Source organism: Balaenoptera musculus, chromosome 3, assembly GCF_009873245.2.
Source record: "Balaenoptera musculus isolate JJ_BM4_2016_0621 chromosome 3, mBalMus1.pri.v3, whole genome shotgun sequence".
Taxonomy (NCBI): Eukaryota; Metazoa; Chordata; class Mammalia; order Artiodactyla; family Balaenopteridae; genus Balaenoptera; species Balaenoptera musculus.
In genome coordinates, this window is record NC_045787.1 from 11,224,438 (window position 1) to 11,231,317 (window position 6,880).

The window sequence follows — 6,880 nt, forward strand, 5'->3', positions numbered from 1 at the left end:
TCAATCTCTCTCAAGAAATCTTAAGTTTTAGCAGATATTCCCTTAGAGCAATTTTCTACATCAAATTTTGGAGTGAGATGACAGAGAGAAGAGAACCCCTAATAACACCAGAGTGACTCACTGCTCAGTCCTGAGATGCTTTATTTGGAGAGTGGGCACTTTTGTCATCATTGAAAGATCGCCAGAAAAGGTTACATTTTGATTTATTCCAAGAGGAATAGTATTCTGGCACTGACTCATGATGGAAAGCTCTACCCATCTATCCGACACAGAGTTCGGCTAAGTGAGAGATCAAAGAAAAAGGAGGTCAGGTTGCTGGATCAGAAAGGATTCTTAGATGTAAATACTAGGATCCCCTCTCATTAGTTTAAGCAGAAAGAAAGTTACTAAACAATATTGGTAGCACGCACGCAAGACTTTCCAGCAGGGTCAAGAAACACATCTGGAGGCTTATACAGCTGCTTAAATGCCCAAGTCACACTGGCTGACTGGTGGTTGTCGTCAATATCATAGGCACTTGAACTAGCATTGCTAATACTGAGCAGGGGATTCCTCTAGCAGGACCTCTCCAGTTGCTGCCTTGAAAAGGTAGATATCCCCACCACATGAGTTCCTCCTTCTTCAGCTCACTTTCTGCTGAAATAAAATTTTGGTCAGATGCTTCTAAATGATGGAGCCAATGTTGTGTGCTAAGCCCCAGCTGCAAAGGAAATGGGAAAGTGAGTTCTTAGCTCCTATATTGAGGACATGGAACCCATAAGCTGGAAAATTTTCACATAGGAGAGACATTCAAGTAGTGCTATGCATCTAAAAACATATGCTAAATGTCCGCTAAAGTAAGGAAGGCTTAAATAAATACCGCACCACCCTCTAAACGCTTTCACAAAATATTAAAATGTGAATCAACTATCTGTGTATATCATTGCTTTCTAGTTGGTTTCTCTGATGATGCCCTATGCCTATATTTGATAATGTGTGCAAAATTTCTAACATCTAGTAACAACCAAAATGATCATCTCAGAACTCCAGTTTATCTTTTAAAACTGTAACTAGGCTTAGAGACCCTCTGAATCAGTTACTTCATTTGATACATGTGTGGAGACTGAATACATTAGCAAAGATGACCCAAAAAATCAGTTGCAAAACTAGAACTGGGATGATGCAATTATGCTGCCGAACGTGACCTTCACATTTGCTTTTCCCGTGTGCTGGTTGAGTCAGGCTGACTACTGGTGTTAGCACAAGTTTGTGTGCCCGATACATAGTGAGGCCAAACCGATATGTTGGAATTTGGAGCAGAGAAAGGTTTATTGCAGGGCCACGCAAGGAGACGGGTGGCTCGTGCTCTAAAATACCCCCTGAGCTCCCCAAGAGTTTCAGCAAAGCATTTTTAAAAGCCAAGTGAGGAAGGGGGATGGACTCAGGGTATGTGATCAGCTCGTGCACAATTCTCTGATTGGTTGTTGGTGAGGTAACAGGGCGGTGTCCCAGGGGTTAACATTATCAATCCTTAGGATCCAGGAGGCCTGGGGCTGTGTGCTCATGGTCATCAAATAGTTCACGTCTTCCATTTGGTGGGGGGTTTTCACATCTGTAAACCAACTCAGGAAATGTGCATCAGGTACTGTTATGTAGGTACTTCAGAGAGGAGCTAAAGCAGAGGATATGGGGGAAGGCCTGTCCTTGGAAGGCCCCATAGGGTCCTGCTCAGTTAAACTGGATTCTATTTCCATTTTCATCAGCTCTATAATCCCCGAATTCCCTATTACTTAGATGAAATCCTGCTCAACTTGTTTTTAGCTACACCATTTGCCTCTTGCGCAACCACTTCTTTCTCTAACCAAGTTTGGTTTGTGGACCCCAAATTGTCCACACACTTGTAGGCTTGCGAACCTTGGCTTATGCTGTTTCCACTCTCTAGAATATCCTTCCAGATTTTCTGATTGAAAATAATCTACTAGTTCTTCAAAGGTAAATCAAGTATAACCCTAAATATCTTCCAGCACGCCAGACCTAAGCATAACAATGGTTTACTAAATGTGTGTGTATTACATTATATCTCCATGATTTATTCACACATATGCCCCTTTCAACGTTTCAGCGGCATTGCCTTCTTCATCTTTGAATCCCAAGTAATTAAAATTTGCTTTATCCATAGGACCTCCTTAAATGTTTGACGATTGAATGATTCAATCCTTACATCCATCTTAAGTGTGAAACACCTTCAGAATAAGACTCTGGACATATAACTACATAAATATTAAAATATTAAATATTTTGTGAATGTGATTTTGAAAACATCTTATTTTTACTAACTCATATGTCAAGAGGTGTTAGAGCAGGATTTCAGTATACCTAATTTTCCGGGGTACTTTAATTTGGGGTTCATTTTTAAACCTTGCCAATAGCATTGGTTGAGAAATTAAAATATAGTTGATTATGTAAATTTGAATTCTCTTAAGACTGTCTTTCAGTTCATTTTTTGAATAAAGCTAGTACCTATCCAAAAATCTTATCATGGAAATCCATACAGGCATTTGAAAACTGTGGTTTTGTATCCATATCATGAATGAAAGAAAAAATGAGTTAGAGATGCAAGGCTTGGATAAATCTTAATTGGAGAGTTTACTGGGCCAACTTTCCCATTCCAGTCTGATTCAATAGTCATATTGCAAAATAAAAGAGATTGAATTTCCAGGACCAAATTAAGATTGTAAAGAAAATTACTGATATGTTCCTAATGTAGGGCTCTCAAAATGTGTTTAAATAATAACATTATTTCATAAGGCAATGATATATCAACTGTTGGGCATTAAACTTTGATGTATAAAAGTTTAGAAACATCACTGTCCTGAAGCCCTGTATTCCTATAATGAATTTCTGCCATCACCTCCACTTTCTGCAGAATTTAGAGAATAAGGTAACATCTTCAGAGTGCAGCCCATTCCTATTAGATGGAAATCTTTGAAGCCTTGGCAGGATTTCACCTTGATGCCTTTAACTCAAAAGCTGATTATAAGAGATTTCAATGGAGCTAGACATTAAATTAATGACTGCATTCATCACACCAAAGGGCTTTTTTCAATTAAGCAGAATTCAAGACGGGCTGGATTTTTTTAAGAGTACCCTTATTCCATCTTTCAAGGAAAGTCTTGTGTTTGCAAACCTTGTTAAGCTTTACTACCTTTCTAATATGAGAAGGGAAGCAACAGGTAAAGGATAAAATGAAAATCTGAACAAAAGTCAGTTGGCTCAGTTTATACACTGAGGAACAGAAAGTTATTCCTGTGCTTCTGATTTAATTTAGACAAAAATAGAAGCATATAAAGGGGAAGGAGAAGACATGGAATCTTTAAAGATCAAAGAGTCTAACATTTAAAAATAGGCACTTGAACTAGCATTGCTAATACTGAGCAGGGGATTCCTCTAGCAGGACCTCTCCAGTTGCTGCCTTGAAAAGATAGATATCCCCACCACATGGGTTCCTCCTTCTTCAGCTCACTTTCTGCTGAAATAAAATTTTGGTCAGATGCTTCTAAATGATGGAGCCAATGTCATGTGCTAAGTCCCAGCTGCAAAGGAAATGGGAAAGTGAGTTATATTAGTTATATATCAATAGTTATATTAGTTCGCTAGGGCTAACAGAACATCACAAACTAGGTAGCTTAAACAACAGAAATATATTGTCTTGTATTTCTGGAGGCCAGAAGGCTGAGATCAAGGTGTTCTAGGGCTGGTTCTTTCTGAGCGCTGTGAGTGAGGTATCTGTCAAGTCTTCACTCTTTGGCTTGTAGATAGCCATCTTCCATCTGTGACTCTTCACAACATCTTCCCTCTGTGCATGTCTATCTCTGTGTCAAGTTTCCCTTTTTTATAAGGGCACCAATCATATAGAATGAAGATCCACCCTAATGACATCATTTTAACTTGAGCTCCTCTGTAAAGACTCTATTTCCAAATAAGGTCACATTCAGAGGTACTGAGGGTTAGGACTCAAACATATCTATTTTGGGGGTACACATTTCAATGCTTAATAATAGTTGCATGTGATAAGCACTTTGTCTACAAAGCTCTTCAACTTGAACTTTGCATTGTTTCTACACAATGAAAGCATAGTATTGTCTCCTACTCTCTCTTCCTACTGTTACAATCTTAGTGAAAACTCAAGCTCTCACACTGGTTACTACAGTAGTGTCTTATTTAATGTCCTTCCTTGATCATTGTATTTCCTCCAACTCACTCTACAAAATACTGCAACACAAATCCTCTCAATATTTAAACCTGGTAATGCCATTTTCCTAATAAAAGCAAAATAAAATGATAAAAACACTCATAGCTCTGTATTGCTTATAATGTAAAGTCTAGATGTCCGCATTCCTTTATGATATTAAAGCATTTGAGTGATTCAACACCAACTAACTTTTGACCTTATCTTTTTCTTTGTCTTCACATCTATCTCCAGCTCTATTCAATTCTATATCCTGCTGTAACGGTCAGGCCACATTAGGTTATGTTGCTGTAACAAACATATCTCCTCCCCCCAAAATCTCAATGGATTAAGTCAAATAAACTTTATTTCTTTTTCTCACTTCATGTCCCCTGTGGATTTGTTAAGAGAGTCTGCTGATCATAATCAATCAGGACACCAGATCAACAGAGCAGTCACCATGGCAAACATTATTAAGAAAGAGTGTGGAGAATCATGCAATTGCCCTTTAAGTTTCACTTGTTCATCACATGAGCATACCCACCTTCTGCAGGGTGCAGAATCCTACACGTGCAGGAAAAGCTGGAACATTTATAATCAGAATTAATGACTTTTCCATCAGCCTAATTGAGTTTCTTGCTTGGTTGTTGATTAAACATTTCCCTCCTTTGAAATGCCTGCTTTCTCCATACAAACCTCAAAACCTACCCATGAAGATACCTATCAAGTATTATCTCCCCCACAGAATTTCTCATTGAACTGCCTCCAATCTTATGTTAACTTCCCTTCTCCAAAGTCCTTGGTAATCAGAACCTCTCATAACACTCAGCACAAATTACCTTATGTTATAGTTATTTGAGTAATTTTATTTTCCCAACAAAACTACTTGCACTGGGGGCAGAATAAAATATCATTCACTGCAAAATTCATGGGACAAAAAACAAGTGTCATGCAACTTGCGTGCTGAACACTCTTTAATTGTTAGGTGGTAGAGGCTACCTTTATCACTGGATAGTAGCATTAAGATAATTTTTATTTTTATTTCATTTTTTTCTGCTTTCCTAAATTTCCAAACTTTGTAGAAATATATTTTTTCTTATTATAAAAATGCAATAACAAAAATAGCTCTTTAAAGTTGCATACAAGTGAGCAGAAGCAAAGCAAAAATGCCATTTTGAATAAAGCTTATTTTTCATAAGGAACTGAGAAATCTGAGAAGATATAGCACGATGAACTATGTTGGCCATCCTGTTGATGCAGTTCTCACCTGAAATCACATTGTTTGATATTCACATCCTTAAGTTATATAGTGTATATTTGAATAGCTCCTTAAGATACAGTTAGAGCTAGTTATACCTATTTTAGGTATACACAATAGACATATTAGGATCCCAATGTCATCACTCAATTATTTTCATCAATTGTAAAATATGCTTTTTTAATATTCTAACTTCTTTGACAGCTGGATGTGTCTTATGGTCAGTTTCTTCCAGTTGCTACTGTCTATGCAACAGCTGACGTTGTCTGTAAATGCTTAAACTTGGTCAGAGTGGTTCAGTTGTTAACTTAATTCAGTACTGTTCATTTTCGGTAATACCTGTATGATTTTTACATCCATTTAAAATGCATTCTAAAAAATTACATTGTGATTCAGCATTGAATCATGAGTTTACTACTTAAGCTGAAAGGCACAGAAGCAGACTAGTAGGGCATACATTCTGTGAAAATGAAACTGATCATTGGAGGAATGACCACAATTCCATATTTTCTTTTTGTAACTTTATTTTTTCAGTTTTATTGAGATATAATTAAAATATAAAATTCTATAAGCTTAAAATATACAACACAATGACTTCATATATGTATACATTACAAAATTATTACAAACTTAGTTAACATCCATCAACTCACATAGTATTTTTTTCCTTGTGATGAGAACTTTTAAGATTTACTCTCTTATTTCACACCTAATCTCCCAATGCATCTCACCCTCTCCGTCGCCCCTGTGTCCACACATCCGTTCTCTACATCTGCATCTCTATTCCTGCCCTGCAAATAGGTTCATCGGTACCATTGTTCTAGATTCCACAGATATGCCATGTGTAAAATAGATGGCTAGTGGGAACCTGCGGTACAGCACTGGGAGCTCAGCTCGGTGCTCTGTGATGATCTAGATGGGTGGGATGGGGGGGTGGGAGGGAGGTCCATGAGGGAGGGGATACATGTATACATATAGCTGATTCACTTCGTTGTACGGCAGAAACTAACACAACATGGTAAAGCAACTATACTCCAATAAAAATAAATAAAACTTAAAGAAAAATAGGGGCTTCCCTGGTGGTGCCGTGGTTGGGAATCTGCCTGCCAGTGCAGGGGACATGGGTTCGAGCCCTGGTCTGGGAGGATCCCGCATGCCGCGGAGCAACTGGGCCCGTGAGCCACAATTACTGAGCCTGCGCGTCTGGAGCCTGTGCTCCGCAACAGGAGAGGCCGCGATAGTGAGAGGCCCGCACAACGCGATGAAGAGTGGTCCCTGCTTGTCACAACTAGAGAAGGCCCTCTCACAGAAACGAAGACCCAACACAGCAATCAATCAATCAATCAATCAATAAAATAAATAAATAAATAAGAACGTGAATTTCTAAAAAAAAAAAAAGAAAAAGAAAAATGATC